The following is a 16,905-nucleotide window of genomic DNA, read 5'->3' on the forward strand; positions in this document are numbered from 1 at the left end:
TTTGACTTGTATTTTAGTATTGGAGAAATAGAGAAGAAGCTTATAGGTATTTACTTTTGTTTATAGGTTGGAGCATAAGCTAGATTTCTATGTAGTCTGTCAGGCAGTTACACATCTCAGCATGTTATAGTTTGTGGCACTACAAATTAGAACTATTTGACTTGCATTTGCTGTAAAATACTCTTTTAAAATTATTTGAGATGAACTGGATTTATAGAATGTACACAGGGTATATATTTTTTTAAAAAAGAACTGATTTTAATTAAAATCCAGGAAGTCTTGTTGGAAGGTTTTAGTTCATGAATGAACACATTTCTCCCCTTAAATTAGTTATTTTTTTTAACTGGTTTTAGTGTTATAGTTTATTTTTCAGTTTACAATAGACAATTTGTAGAGACACTATTTTTTGCTCATTTTAAGGCAGAAGGGGTTGAAAAACTGATGCATGTAGTAGTGTTACATATCTTGAATGCATATATATATATAGTATATAGAGAGAAAGAAAGATAGAAAGAACCCAGATAGCATGACGGAGTTTTTCCTCTACTTTTGCTGCAGAAAAAATATAGCATCTCTTTGTGGCTTAGACACAAAAGGTTTTTGGGGGCTGTAAAGATGTTTTTGAGTTAATGCGTTTATTAGAATTGGTCCACTGAAATGTAGAAAAATGTAATCAGGTGGGAGTAGAGCTTTCACCTGTTTTTCCTAAGTCACAGAGAAAAGGCAAATTAAAAGAAATAATAATATTAGCCAGAAATTCCACTCTGCAGAAATATAGAAATCTGCAAAGAAATTAACAAGGTAGCAAAAGGCTGAAACTGAATGTGCAATTCATAATAAACATGTGATGATTGCAGTTGCAGAGCTGTTATTTTTCTGAGGAATTTAAAAAAAAAACAGCCTTTTCCCCTAAAGTGAATGGGATTCCTGTTATGGCTGTGAGCTGGAATAGGGGAAGCTAGCATAATGTGTTGTGTTATTGTACCAAATGTTGGATGATGTTGGTAAATTGTGGCAGGAAAAAAGTATATGAAATAGATTGTAGCTTGGGTAGCACAAAGTTGTCTGACTGTAAGAAAAGGGTTAACGGTGGAGTTGGACATATGCAGTCTGGGAGTTGTAGGCAGGAAGAATGCTGGGAGCTGTCGTAAAAGCCTGTTTTGCTGCTTCCTGTAATGGCTGATGGTAGAGCGATGATGGGGGTCTTTCTGGTCGGTACAAGCCTCATTGCCCCCGTCTAAATGCCGTAAACAACCCAGATGTGGAATCTTTTAAGTTAGACGTGTGCTAGGAAAGGATGCTATTGATCAACTTGCAAAGGGAACTCTGAAAGAGGGAGAAGAGCTTGCTGGATCTCCCTCCCTCCTCCTTTGTCTGTCATGTGTTGCTGTAAATGTCAAGATCCAGCAAGTTGCAGCCTTACTAACAAAATTCCTCCTATTTGTCCGTGGTGCTGCGCTTAATCTCTGCTGATCGAGGATTACACTTGCTGCTTTTCTTTTCTCTTGCAGAAAGAACCTCTGGGTCGCTGCGACAGGCCTGGTACGATATTCCTAGCTTGTTTCAGCTAGACGAAGGTCAGTCAGGCTTTTGCTGTGGTTTTTATCAGATGTGCTTGGAGGAGTTGATTGTGTGGGACTTGCCCGCTTTCTGTGTCAGTGGAAACGTGTGCTTTTCTTCTGCATGTTTTGCTACTGTCACTTCCTGCTCTCTTTCTGTCTCTGCAATGTCTGCCACTGTGCTGAAGAAGGGGGAGCAAAAACGCCGTTGCTGTTTCAAACCTTTCTCTGTAACTGTTTGCCTGCTAATAAACAATATGGTGGCAGTAGTAGATATTTTTATACCTGCGTGCCCTGTGGCTTTGCCAACAGACACTGTTCAAGTAGCAGCCCCACAAGAGTGGGCCCTGTTGGTAATACAAGACTGAGGATTATACTCAAACTCAGATCTATAATAATAAGGTTGTTGGAAGAAGAATGTGGGATTTTTGCTGCCCCTAGAGAATTCACGGGAGTGGAGAATGTGATGTTTGGTCAGAAATGGCACTGGCTACCTTGGACAGCAGGGAACGAGGTGCTAGGTCTGAGCAATGGCTCTCAGGACTCTAAGGAAATAGGGAATGTATGCAGCAACAGCAGGAGCTTCGTGAGGTTGGTGAATATTCAGTAGGCATAATCCTGATTAGTTAGTGCCTGTTTCAAAGCATGTACGCTGTTTGTTCTTGACCATCACTGTATTGCATCACTTTGTGTCCCTCCTGGGCATCCCAGCACATTTGTGCCTTCATGCTGCACATAGCTGTACAGACCTTTAATTCTGTTTGCCCATGTGATTTTTCTCTTGCTGCTTATGTGTGCTTCAATTTGCACATCATTCCACTTTGTGGTAGGCTGTAAGTCAAACTGAAATGACAAGTCCTTCCCTCCCCTCCCCTCCCCCCCCCCCCCCCAGCAAATCAACTAGATCTGATGCTAGAACTGAAGCAAGCAAGTGACAGGAGGCTCACTATATTTTTTATGTACTTCTTGGCATGGAGAAGAAAAGTAAGGATATCTGTAGTGGCAAAAGCATGTGGTGAGGGAAGTCCACCTTGGAGAACGTGAACCTGTTACAGCAGCTTTGGAGTTCTGATTCTGACTGAGACATTTTTCCTGTGAGGAAGAAACAATGTTATGTTACCTATTCATTTAATTTATGTTAGCAATAGGTTCAAACTGCAAGGGTTAAATCTAGACCTACCCCACCTCTCTACCCTGCCTCCTGCTAACTTCAGGTTAGCACAGCTAACTAAAGCTCAGTCTGTCATTCAGGAGGGGCATTGCTTTATAGACTAATCTATATGCAGGAAACTTCAGGTTTGATTTTTCTCCATTTTACCTTGCTGATCCTGCATGATAATGGGTAACCTGATCTCTGACTGACTGCAGTTAGAGGTGAGAAGACTCAGCATCTCCCAGAATCAGAACAGGAATGACTCATTTCAGGTAGTTTCTTTCATGTTTGTAGGGATTGGTCTCTCGAATTACCAGCAGGAAAACATGATCTATGTGGATAGTTAAGTTAAATATCTTTAGTTACTCCGGGAAAATTGGGGAGCAGGGGGTCTTAGGAACCAACTGAGAAGGGAAACATTCCATAAACTGTTTGATTTGTATTGCACATGTAATTTTGGGCTGGGAGAAATATGTGAACTCTGCAAAATTTTTTACATTTGTATCAGAATGTGTAATGTGAATAACCAACAACCCTCAGCTATGGTAAGAGGCCAAAATCTGAGAGCCATGAGTCTAATATGCAGTGGAAAGTTAGCAAGGAAATGATGGGGTAGGGGCATGGTTTAAGAAGGGGAGGAGGTGCTTTTCTAAAAGAGAAAAAATCTCAACATATCTGGAAAATAAATTGCTGGATGCACCAAGAAGAAGGGCTAAAAATGTAGATGGATCCAGGACTTAAGAAGGGTTGTGGTACACCATCCTTGGCAGGGGACAACAGGGAGCTGGGCAGGGAGCAGGCACAAAGGAGCAGCAGGGGTGGGAACCACCCCCTCCACTGCCACTGTCCTCAGCTGAACTGGAGGTAGGGGGAGCCCCAGAGCCTTGCCTGCCGCGCTCCAGCCATGGGCCGCAGGGAACAATTACTGAGGGTGCTGGGCTTGGCTGGGGACAGCAGTGGCAGTGCCCAGGTTCTTCCTTCCACACCAGCAGGGGATACCTGGTAATGGTAGTAGGGAGCTGGTGCAGGAAGAGGAAACCTGTCCACGTCCACTTCTGCCACCATTCCCTGCCAAACCCTGAACAGCAACAGTCTTTGGCTGGAACATGGCAGGAGTAACTCTGGGGCTCCCCTTGTACTAGGTCACATGGGGACAACAGCAGCAGTGTCAGAATGGGGTATGACCTACTGTTGCACCCCTCAGATCTGCCTCTGTAAACACCCTCTTTCTAGAACATAGACAACAGACACCTGAATATGTATGTTGTTTCTAACACTTCAGCTGAATTACTGGAGAAGATTTGAGATGCAGAATAAAAAAACACCCAAAAAAGACACTAATTACAAAGCATCAAAGAGCAGAAAATGGTTGAATAACATGCAAATGTATCAACTACCACTCTATTACATTGAATGGATAAACAGAACTCTAGGTTGTTTGGTTCTTCCATCTGGAATGAGTGCTTCTGGATTCTAGTTCCTTATTTCAGTAGCACTCAAAGTGTGTTGGCCATCTTGTGCAATGGAGAGAACACATCTTGTACCAAAAGGAGCTCAGAATTTAATTCTAGACCTTGCACACAGAATGGGATCTACAACCAGAGCTTGCAGTGGGTAAGGCAAACAACAGGAAAGACAAGGATTAACATACAGGCCTACTGGTTTGGCTTTTATAGTATACCAGGCTTTAGAACATATTTTGAAGGAAAAAAATAATTAAATACAAGGTGCTTGGTCTGGCTGCTTGGTTGGAGTAAATGGAAAATAGGATGTTACGTGAGGATTCGTTTCTTACTTCTGCTGCTGTTTTTTAAGATCTTGATGGCTTTACACATAATATTTACCAGCCCTATGAAGATTAAAATAAGATCCTTGTGGCCAAAGAGCATAGTTTTTCAAAGCAAAGCTAACCTGATGCATACAAATATTTTATCTCAATTACCACTGCCATTTTAGGAATCTCCATTGCCAAGGTGGGAGATAAATCAGTCTTTGATCACTTCTCTTTTTTTATTTTTTTATTTTCAGTCCACAGCTGAAATTAGTTCATTCTGAAAGAAGGAATCTCTTTAACAGAGATCAGTTTGAATTCAGTGACATAGGAAAAATAATGTGATCCAGTCAATCTTATTATTAGTGTATGCATCACAACCACTGATGGCACTTTTGGTAGTAACTGAAATAAAGGACTAAATGAATCATAGACAGTAAACACCCCTTATCTCCCAAATGTGGCCCCTACATTTTAAGATGTCTCCTTCCAGGTATGTACTCAGTGTGAATAAACTTGATTTTAAATAAGATCCACAATTACATTGTCATATAACCTATAAATTTACTTTAAGTTAAATGGTAGTAGGTGAGCTTCAGACTGAAATTCTCAAAAGTTTGTGGAGCAAACTTCTAAATGGGCTGTTCAGGTGGGATTTTCAGAAGAGCTTCAAATTGATCTAATTCTATTATCTTGGAAGTCAGTGTCCATCAGAACTGAAGTAGGTCAGTGTTGAACACCTCTGAAAATCATGCCTCAGACATATGTTCATATATTGTTCCACTCAGGCCCGTGTTCACAGAGATGCAATGGGAAACCTGGTGAAATGAGAAACCTCAGTTCAGTATATCAATGAGGTGTCTCTGAGTTGACCCTTTTTTCTTTAGGATGTGTTCTGATGCTCTCCTTACCATCCTGTCTACCTGTTTTTAGACTCTTTCCAGTCTATTTTTGATTAATCACTGTAGCTAAAATATTTAATGGAAGAAACACTAGTTGCCTTTTCACTTATTGCTTTCTTTTTAAAACCATACAACCAGGGTTACTGCATCATTTTCTGTGAACTTGATAGCAAAATATATAGATAACAATCAAAACTTATCTGAAAAAATATTTTTGGAAACAAAAAGTTTGTGTTATTTTGAAGGGAAATATAGAATACATTCTGCTTTGCATCAATAAATATATGGCAGCAAAAATGTAGTGTGAGTGAAGATTTTGTGAAATGAACAGTTACCCTCTGTTACTGTTTCTGCCTCGTAAACCCCTTTGTCGGAGCTGCTTAAAACTAGGCTGAACAGAATGGTGAAGGAACAGTGTAAGGAACAATATTGTATTGGCTGGGTATGAGGCGAGAATGAACCACTTAACAGGAGCGGTCCATAAAACAATTCTATGTGGCCAAAGTTTTTGAGGTTTTGAAAAGCGTGTTCCAGGAAGATGAGACCTTTCAGTGTTTTTAGGAAGGGAGCAAGAAAGAGAGACCACACAGTAACTTGATGGTTAGGGAAACTGTCTGGGATGTATGACAATTTTCTAGTCTGTCTTCTGAATTTTTTGTTTAAAATGTTCTGACCATGATAACACTTAATATAATACAACAGATTTTCTTCATTTTTCATTTCTAAGGTAGCACTCTGAGATGGGGTCAGACATTTTTATTTCCTTGTGAAATTTTCTGTTATGGCACACATCCAAGTACTTTTTAGGTTGGATTCAGAGGTGATTTTTCTCTCTCTCTCTCATCATGAACTTTTGGGGCAGAATTCTGTTTCATTTTATGCATCAATGTGGGAGGTTTCCAGTTACAAACCTGCCATTTCTGGCATTTATGTACAATGTACAATCCTATTACATGTGTGGTGTAGACATGTAAATATCCCCATGGATACTGAGTATGCTCAGTAGGCTACACCCCAGTCAGGAAAGGCTGCCTGTTCAGCTTAAGTCCTGACATTATGGCTTGGCCAAAAAACAATGAGGAAGAAGGCCAAGTGGTTAGGGTGCTTGCCCAGAAAGTTGGGTATCCAGGTACTAGACTACCCCATGTCTAGAGGGGTTCAGACCTCCATCTCTGACTTCCCTGGTGTTCTAACCACCAGGCCATGTTTGGCATTATCCAGTCCCCTTTCCAGTCCTCCTCTGAAAGCTACTCCTTGCACCTTGGATTTCATAGATTTCATAGACATTAGGATAGAAGGGACCTTGGAGATCATCAAGTCCAGCCCCCTGCCCCAAGGGCAGGAAGTCAGCTAGGGTCAAAGGATCCCAGCAAGATAAGCCTCCAACCCTTTCCTGAATGATTCCAGAGTAGGTGCCTGCACCACTTCTGGAGGAAGACTATTCCAGGCCTTGGGGGCTTGGACACTAAAGAAGTTTTTCCTTATGTCCAGCCTAAAATGGTCTTGGAGGAGTTTGATCATTGGTCCTTGTTATCCCCTGGGGTGCTCTGGTGAACAGATGTTCCCCCAGATCCTGATCCACACCCATTACGTACTTATAGGCAGCCACCAGGTCACCCCTGAGCCTGTGCTTTTCCAGGCTGAAGAGTCCCATGGCTTTCAGCCTCTCATTGTAGGGTCTGTTCTCTCGCCCTCTCATCATGCACGTGGTTCTCCTCTGGACTCTCTCAAGTTTCTTGACAGCCTTCTTGAATTGTGGAGCCCAGAATTGGATGCAGTACTCCAGCTGTGGCCTCACCAAAGCCAAGTACAGTGGGAGGATGACATCCTGGGATATACTTGAGAAGCATCTATGGATACAAGCCAGAGTTTTGTTTGCTTTACCAGCTGCGACATCACATTGGTGACTATTATTCATCTTGTGGTCAATCATGACCCCCAAGTCTCTTTCAGCTGTGGTGCTAGGGAGCGTAGCACTGCTGAGCGTATAAGCATGCTGCGGGTTTTTTTTCCTGAGGTGGAGTACCTTTCATTTTTCAGTATTGAACATCAGGTTTATCTCTGTCCACTTACTAAGCTTATCCAGGTCAGCCTGGATCACTAGCCTATCCTCAGGTGTGGACGCTATGCCCCAAAGTTTAGTGTCATCGGCGAACTTGGCCAGTTCGCCACCAATGTCCACATCGTTCTTCTGACACCAGTGTCCACATCGTTGATAAAGATGTTAAAGAGAACTGGTCCAAGGACGGAGCCTTGGGGGACACCGCTGGTCATGGAGTGCCATAATGATTTACTTCCATCGACTACTACTCTCTAGGTCTGACCTCAGAGCCAATTTCCCAGCCATCGGACTGTGGTGTAGCCGAGGCCACAGTTGGCCAATTTTTCCATGAGGTCATGGGACACCAGATCAAAGGCTTTTTAAAAGTTCAGATATATGATGTCAATCTCTTCTCCCTTGTCCAGGTGATATGTCACCTGGTCATAGAAGGAGATGAGATTGGTCAGGCAAGACCTGTCCGTGACAAACCCGTGCTGGCTGTTCCTCAGGATGTTGCCATCAGCCAGCTTATCCAGAAGGCTCTTTGATAATTTTCTCCAGAATCTTACTGGGGACTGAGGTCAAGCCGACTGATTGGCCTATAATTCCCAGGGTCTACTTTCTGTGCTTTCTTGAAGATGGGTACCACATTGGCCTTCTTCCAGTCTTCAGGTACTGCACCTGAGCGCCACGAGTTTTCAAATATTTTTGCCAATGGTTGGGCTATGATACCTGCCAGCTCCTTGAGTACTCTAGGGTGTCATCTGTCAGGACCAGCTGACTTGAAGATGTCCAGCCTCTCAAGTTGTTCCTTTATAAGGTCTACACAGATGCTGGGTATAAATACGTCCTCACCCTGGCTGTCCCATGTCATGCTAGGCAGGGCAGTCCCTTTGGGCTGATGAAAGACCAACGCAAAGTACCCATTAAGCAAAATGACTTTTTCCTGGGTGTCCTGCAGGTGCAGACCAGTGCTGAGTACTCCTTCTTAGTGATTATTCTAGCCTTCCATCCTTTATAAGTCTCTCTTTTTAGGCGTAGGAGGTCCTCAAGTTCCCTGCTGAGCCAAGGGAGTTGCTGTGCCCTTTTGTCACTCTTCCTCTGAGATGGGATGGCCATCCCTTGTGCTGTCAGGATCGCTCACTTGAGGAGCAACCACTCCTCTTGGAGTCCTCTTTCTGTTGAGTCATGGTCCCTTAGGGCCTTGACAACAAGCCTCCTGAGCTTGTCAAAGTCAGCTTTCCTGAAGTTGAGGACTTCTGTATTGCTGACTGACTTGTCAGCTTTGCAGTGGATAGTAAAGGTGATCAGCTTGTGGTCACTGTCACCCAGTATTTGTTGTTCATTGGTTGGGTAAAGAGCAGTGAGTAAATACCGAACGGGTGAGTCTACATGTGACACTATGTAGCTGAAGCAACGCGCTATGGCAACACAGTGTCTAGGAGCAAAAACTGTGATGCTACATCTATGTCGCTGTAGCAATGCGCTCTCTCATTATGGCGCATCACTATGGCGACATAGTGCCTAAAAATAACCGTGTGCACTCCACACAGCGCAGTATGGGCTGTTACTGTACTGTCTTTTAGGACTTCCAAAAGGAAGTCCTAAATGACGGTGCAGTAACAACAGTACCATAGTAGCATGTGTAGACACACCCCATTAGTAGCTGACTCGAACCAGGTCTTATTCCCTTCTAAACCAGCAGCTCTTTCACTGAGCCATCACTCGGCAAACTCTTTGAAAAAATTATCAAGGCTTACATTTGCGAGAGCCTGGCAGGACAGATTATGCTGAGGGGAAACCAGCACGGGTTTGTAGCAGGCAGATTGTGCCTGACTAATCTAGTCTCTTTTTATGACCAGATTATGAAACACCTGGACACAGGAGTGGTGGTGGATGTCGTGTACTTAGACTTCAGGAAGGCCTTCGTTACGGTATCCCACCCCATACTGGTGAACAAGTTAAGAGGCTGTGACTTGGACGACTACACAGTCCGGTGGGTGGAAAATTGGCTAGAGGGTCGCACCCAGAGAGTCGTGGTGGATGGGTCGGTGTCGACCTGGAAGGGTGTGGGCAGTGGGGTCCCGCAAGGCTCAGTCCTTGGACCGATACTCTTTAATGTCTTCATCAGCGACTTGGACGAGGGAGTGAAATGTACTCTGTCCAAGTTTGCAGATGACACAAAGCTATGGGGAGAAGTGGACACCCCGGAGGGTGGGGAACAGCTGCAAGCAGACCTGGACAGGTTGGACAAGTGGGCAGAAAACAACAGAATGCAATTCAACAAGGAGAAATGCAAAGTGCTGCACCTAGGGAGGAAAAATGTCCAGCACACCTACAGCCTAGGGAATGACCTGCTGGGTGGCACGGAAGTGGAAAGGGACCTTGGAGTCCTAGTGGACTCCAAGATGAACATGAGTCGGCAGTGTGATGAAGCCATCAGAAAAGCCAGTGGCACTTTATCGTACATCAGCAGAAGCATGACGAATTGATCCAAGGAGGTGATACTTCCCCTCTTTTGGGCTCTGGTCAGACCACAGTTGGAGTACTGTGTGCAATTCTGGGCGCCGTACTTCAAGAGGGATGCGGATAACCTGGAGAGGGTCCAGAGAAGGGCCACTCGTATGGTTAAGGGCTTGCAGACCAAGGCCTATGAGGAGAGACTAGAGAACCTGGACCTTTTCAGCCTCTGCAAGAGAAGGTTGAGAGGCGACCTTGTGGCTGCCTATAAGTTCATCACAGGGGCACAGAAGGGAATTGGTGAGAATTTATTCACCAAGGCACCCCCAGGGGTTACAAGAAGTAATGGCCACAAGCTAGCAGAGAGCAGATTTAGACTGGACATTAGGAAGAACTTCTTCACAGTTAGAGTGGCCAAGGTCTGGAACGGGCTCCCAAGGGAGGTGGTGCTCTCCCCTACCCTGGGGGTCTTCAAGAGGAGGTTAGATAGGCATCTAGCTGGGGTCATCTAGACCCAGCACTCTTTCCTGCCTATGCAGGGGGTCGGACTCGATGATCTATTGAGGTCCCTTCCGACCCTAACATCTATGAATCTATGAGCCATAGACCCACTTGCTTGTTTGCTTCTACCTGGTCCCACATATCTCTCTCTCTTAGATGACCAGGGACCTAGCTTCAAAAGGAGGGCTGGAAAGAAGACTGGCTTTTGCATTTTGTCAGTGTAAACAAGACCACTGAGCACAAAAAAGGCTGAGAATGGGAGAAATCCCCAAAGAGGCTAGAAAAAGGACCACCTCCTTCCCCCATTCCTTGGCTGCCCACTGGTCATTATTACAAAGAACCTATAGATTTTCCCATCAACATGATAGGAACAAAATGTTATGGCATGAATAGGCAGAAATTTGTGAAATTCTTGAAAAATATTGCTAATCATTGTTTTGCCCACTAGCTTTACTAGAGACCTATCAGGAAGAGTAGGTACCATCAATGCCTTCTAATGCTTATCTAAATAGTTTTGTGATACATTATGATCATTGAGATAGCATTGTTTCCAGTAGTAGATCTGTGATAGTAAGAAGAGTCCATACAGTAAGGCCCATTTCCTGTTTAGATGTCTTTAGATGTGCTTCGAAAATCCACTAGTGAAAGTTGTGCTGTTATTAGGAAGAGGAGGAATCCACCGTTTCTGTTTAGTCATGCACCATATATTTATTAATGTCCTCAAATTGTTGAGGGCAAAGTACAGAGCAGTGAGATGTTGCTATTCTAAATAATAAGTGGGATGCCAAAATTGGTTCTGATAGCGTTAAAGAGACCCACAAAGGTTTTGTCCAAACCAGCTCTGCACCCTACGGCAATTATTTTGGTTTTCTTCCTTAAATGCACTTTTTTTTGAGCCAAGTCTCCAGGTGTTGTAAGTCTTCAGGGCTCCATTGAAGTCGTTAGAGTGATATTGAGTTATATCAGCTGCCTACCCGGCCCCTTGGGGTGGGAACAAGTTGTTTTTCTTTGTTTTCTCTCTCTTTCCTTATTACTTATATCATTGTATCTGTTCAAAATACAAACAAACTTAAAGGAGGAACAGGGAGATCTCCCAGGAAGTTCCTTCTAAATATGGCTGCTAAGCTGGATCTATTTTTAATTGGCATAAGGATGTTTACTGTAGGCTGGGTGCATCTACACATGCATTTGCTGTGGCATGAGTAAATGGTGTCAGGCAGGCGTCTACATGTGCGAGGAAGCAGGTGCAGATTTGCTGCAGTCTGCCCTGCAATGGGATCCTGCCACCATTGGGGAGAGCTCGAGGCAGCCCTCTTAAAAAGGCAGCTCCGCTCGCTGCTTTCTGGCCAGCCCCATCCCTGGTCAGGAGCAGCATCCACAGCAAAAAGATGCTCTCCTCACCCCCTCTGCCTCCCTATGCCATGGCTGTTCCAACCCCTTCACTTGGCAGCAACAACCAGCATCTTGTGCTTCTGCTGGCCTGCCATGCTGACTACCACCTGGCCCATGGCCATCTCACTGCTCCCCGCTCCCCCATGCGGAGCGACCACCTGCCAGCCAGCTGCACACTGTCCCAGGGCCGCAGCTGCGCACCTGCTGCCTCGACCCTGTCTGCCTGGCTGGACCTTGCCAGGGATGCTGATGATGGGCTCCAGAATGGCACTGCCAGGGCTGCCCTTGCCCTCCTGGGCCTGCAGCCCTGCCACCTCTGGGCCCCAGTGGGCAGCCAGTACTAGTGGCGGCACGTCATCTGGCATCCCTCTGCTTATCGTACACACAGGGCCCAATCAGGAAGTGTTCTCAAAGCACATCTTCTGGATCAGGATCCACACACAATGAAGGCTGTGAGGCTCATCTTTCACTCACTTGGGAGCAAAGCTGCTATACAACTTGCCTAATGTGTGGGAGGACCCAGGTGCCCTTCTCTGCCTGAGGAGACTTAAACCGACCACTCTGACCTTCCAGTTAACTTGCAAAACATTCTGGGGTAGGTAGGTCAGTTCCATCTTCTGACTAGCCCAAATGCCTTATAATCATTATTTTCAGGATGGCAGAGAACACATGACTCCGTGGCTTACTTGGATAGGATAGTCACCTCAGTTGGGGGGGAGATGTGGGTTAGACTTCCTGTGCAGATAAATACGTAATATGAAATCCTTGGATTTGTAAGTCCCCTTTGAAAACCATAGCTTTAATAAGTACAGCTCCCCTGGAGCAGATTCAGTGGAAGTGAGAAATATTTTAGGCAACAAAGAAGAATTATTGGGTGTTTACAACATGGGAGTGAGAGTCTTAACTCTTATTTTTTCTGAGTGTCATCACTTTGCTTCTCTGTGTTTCAGTTTTCTCATCTGCAAATTGAGAATGATCTACATCCATTGCACAGGCTTTTTGTGAGGCTTAATTACCTAATATTTATAAATTGTTTCGAGATCTTAAAATGAATGGTGTTACAGAAGTGCTAAGCTTCTAAGTTGTGGAAGTGCTATCAAAATATTTGAAAAAAAATGTTGGCCCTCTGGAGAAGAAGAAGTGTTTGCTGCCTTACATCTGTGAAACACAAATAGAACTAAACTGTCTCATCCACAGCAGATGCACTGGATACAGAGAGAACTGTACATACATTTTCATAGTACCACACAAAGATGCTCTTAGGGAGAGAAGTCCATATACTATGAAACAGTGAATAGACAATGGGTTATAGAATAAACAAAGGCTTATTATCAAGTGTGGTCCATGAGATGGGGTTGAAGGGGAATGTATCACATGAGGGGATTCAGGGAGTTGATGTTGGGATCACATGGATTACTGAATTTGGTTTCATACTGGATAGGCTACTCCCCATTTCAAAAACAGTGATTAGCACTATCAGCAGAGACATGAAGGATTAAGCTGGCCTGTTCAACTTCTCAGCAGATGGGAACTGCACACCCCATGAGCTGTACCAATGGGGGCCCATGGGCCTCCAGGTTGCACACTGCATGGTAGCCCTCCATTGCACTGCGCTCCTGCACCCCTCATCCCCCACTGCAGCCTGCACACGCACAGGTAACACACCTCTGGTGCTGCAACAACTCCACATTGATTCTCCTTGCACACCGCTGCACCCTGTGTTCATGTGGGCACCCCACCATTGCACCTTGTGATCCTGACCTCACCCTGAGTGCCCTGCGCCCTGTTGTGTCCTGCTGCACTACTTCTTAGGGTGGGTACAGAACAGAGAAGCCAGAGGAGGGAGGGAGAGCCCAGGGACCTAAATTTAGCCCTTGTAGGCTGCTGGGGTTAGGCAATGAGAGTAATGAGACCAAGGACAGCCCTGGGTTAAGCAATGAGAGCAAGTTATTTTGCCATCGGAGATTGACCTTGTGGTTGAGAGTCAACAGATGACATTGGGTGGGGGATGGGTGATGATTACCCTCTGCTGCTGCCACTTGCACTGTATCTCAGCGGTTCTCAGCCATTTTAGACTCAAGGCACCCCTCCATAAATTTTATGAATTAAGCAGCACCCCATTTCAAACCCTATTTATTAAAGTGCTTTCCTTCTTAAAGAGGACCTGGCAGGGAAGGAGGAGCAGCACCCAGACAGGAAAGAGCCTGACTGCTGAGTGGAGGAGGAAGATGGGCTGGGAGGGACAAGCCTGTACTTATCTCTGAGCATGCAGTTACCTCGCTGATGTCCTCCCTCTTGGGCAGCACCCTTTATTGACTGGGGTGCTGTGGCATTTGGTTGAGAATCACTACCTTATCTATTCAGTAGAAAATGGCCAGTACTAGGCTTGGCAGAATGCAAGGTAGATTTGCACCTTTACAGACTAACTAGATCAGAGCTGTGTAGCATAAGCTTTCGTAAGCAGAGGGCTTACTTCATCAGATGCTGTGCAGGGATTGCAGGAAGCGGAGCTGCTAATAGAAAGCAGGGATTAGAATACAAAGGTAGGGAAAAGGGGGAGGAAAAAAGAGGGGGAACTACTGAGAGAGGCAAGGTGGGTAGGAGAGAGAAAAAAGCAGTTAACCCATTGAGGGACATAGAGTTTATACAAATTAATCCAGGTAATGGGATAAGACTCTGTAGTTTAAATATGCTAGGATTTTCAGCACCTATAGGGACTGCAATTCACTTAAAAATGTACTCATTTGATTTCAAATATTGATGGTGCTGTAAAACCTGCTTCTGACACCCTGTCTTTTAAAGTCACTTCATGTCCTGTTCTTCACATTGAGAATATAGAATACTCCCCATTTCTTAAGGAAAACGTCAGAATTCCATAGGTTGCTCCCCATTTACTATTGAATTTTGTGAAACAGTTTTAAAATATCTATAGAAAGGACTGAAACCTGTAAATATGCCGAGTTCCTTCCTCAACCTCAAATGCAAACAGCCTGCATTGGTGTGCAGAGATAACCACCAAGTTCCTAGCAAATGGTCAAAAGTGCATTGACCCCTAAGTAAAACTCAACTTAAGTTTCTTTCCCAAGTGTGGCTCTTTCTAGGCTTCCCCTCCAAAAATTATGTTTGTCTTTTGTCTCTGGTCAAAAAACCCTTCCCACTCTCTTTCTGTTTGGAGCTAGCGGTAATAATTTGCCAGCATGATGCAACAGCATGACCTTTCATCTTAATGCAAGGTTTTTAAACCAGGGCATACAGTGATTGAGCAGAAGAGTCTTGCATTTTTTTGTACCTTGTTACAATTCTCTATCAAGCACTATAGGCGTATAGTGACATTTCTGTAGCTTCCTGTTGGTTTAGGTCTTATTGAAGGGACTGTATCATAAAACCCTACCAACATCAGCATGCCAATTCAGCTCTACATTCAGCATGTGAAATTAGTTAACATGCCAACATTTTTCCTGCTTTGGGTGAAACATCTACCTCTGCAAACTCCATTGTTTAATGTTGAGCAATTTCAGATTTTAATCTTGGAGTTAGAAAAGAAAGTTGCTGGATCCCAAGGTTTATTTAAAAAAAAGATCTATATAGATGCCATGCAGATAAGAATATTGAAAAACTTGGGATGATTCAGTTTTGAAAGCAAGGGCAGTTCAGCTTTATTGGCAAGTCAACTGCCTTTCCCTGCCAGACAGGCTATGCGTGGTAATAGACATAAATGGAAAGGCTAACTAAAACATGCCTTTGCTCTTCTTTAAATATTTCATCACTGCCTGCGTCTGTTTCACTACTACTATTTCGCACACCCTATGAATGCCTTGTCTAGCTAGATCAAGGGAGGCCACCACACAGCAGAAATGGCATGGGCAACTGCAATGTGTGGCATATGAGACCTGGGTGCTCAGTAAAGGAAGGAGCTAGAATGGAGGAAGTGGAGCTTAACCCTCCTGTTTTGCAGAGCAGAGTTGTGGTAGGACAGATGCTGTGGGAGGATGTGTCAGGTGTCATGGCCAAAACACTGGCCCTGGCCCTATAGCCACCGCCAAATGCAGGGCTTTGGATCCTTGCTTATTGTTTAAAACTACAGCAGTTGCAGGGCCTGATACGACTGGTGGTGATACCGAGTAGTGTAACTAAGGGATGGGGTGCCTGAGGTAGCATAAATAACAGCAGCTGCAGTCTCAGGTGATTGTGCCGTTGCAATCAGCACCTAAGCCAGGGGTGGGCAAAATACAGCCTGGGGGCTGGATGCAGCCTGCCAGGCCATTCTATCTGGCCCACAGGGCCCCTAAAAAATTTAGAAAATTAATATTTATCTGCCCCTGGCTGCCTGTCATGCAGCCCTCGATGGCTTGCCAAAACTCAGTAAACGGCCCTCTGCCCAAAATAATTGCCCGCCTCTGACCTAAGCAGTTTGCACTGCCCTGGGAGTCACATAGCTGCCTAGGGCATGGAGCTGACTGGCTACATTTGTAGTGACACTTCTTTCATAGCAGCGTCCTGCCATTTCTCTGCTCCATGTGGCCAGAGGTCCGAACCCCACCTTCCTCTATTCCATCATCCCAGGGTGCAAACTCCTCCTGTGCTGCCTCCTCACTGCTGTCTGCCTTCCATTTCCTGCCTGGCCCTCTCCCCCACTGCCACCCGTTTCAGCTTCAGCTCTGTCTGGGGCCTTGCTCCAGTCCAGGGCAGGGATCACTGAGGACACACTGCCTCTGGCCTCAGCTTGGCTATGCTGTAGTGGTGGTAGCTCAGGCCCTGGCACTGGGGCCAGGGTTGGTGTCAGAGCTGCAGCAGCTGCTGTGTGGCCGGGCAAGGGCAGCAGGAAGCACCTGGTCTGTGTTCCCTGCCCTGGACTGATGATTGAGTTCAGGATCCTGAGAAAAGGAAGGAAGGAGAGCAGCAGAGTAAGGACCCTGGACTTCAGACTTGCTCAGGAAACTCATGGGCAGGATCCCCTGAGAAGCCAGTCCGAGGGGGAGAGGAGTCCAGGAGAAATGGCTGTACTTTAAAGAAGCCTGACTGAGAGTGCAGGAACAAACCATTCTGATGTGCAGGAAGACTAGCAAGTCTGGCAGAAGATCAATTTGGCTTAGCACGAAACTGTTTAGTAAGTTAATTCACAACGA

At 45.0% G+C, this 16,905-nt stretch overlaps 1 protein-coding gene across 1 annotated transcript in view; it reads left to right on the plus strand.

Annotated features, from left to right (window-relative positions):
• Nucleotides 1–1,254: 1,254 nt before the first annotated feature.
• HSD17B12 (hydroxysteroid 17-beta dehydrogenase 12) overlaps nt 1,255–16,905 on the plus strand; it is a 160,285-nt gene continuing 144,634 nt past the window's right edge. The window contains exon 1 of the mRNA XM_019476896.2: nt 1,255–1,577. The gene's annotated coding sequence lies outside the window, so the exon portion shown is untranslated. The remainder of the gene's footprint in view (nt 1,578–16,905) is intronic.

The sequence above is a fragment of the Alligator mississippiensis genome, chromosome 2 (assembly GCF_030867095.1).
Source record: "Alligator mississippiensis isolate rAllMis1 chromosome 2, rAllMis1, whole genome shotgun sequence".
Classification (NCBI taxonomy): domain Eukaryota; kingdom Metazoa; phylum Chordata; order Crocodylia; family Alligatoridae; genus Alligator; species Alligator mississippiensis.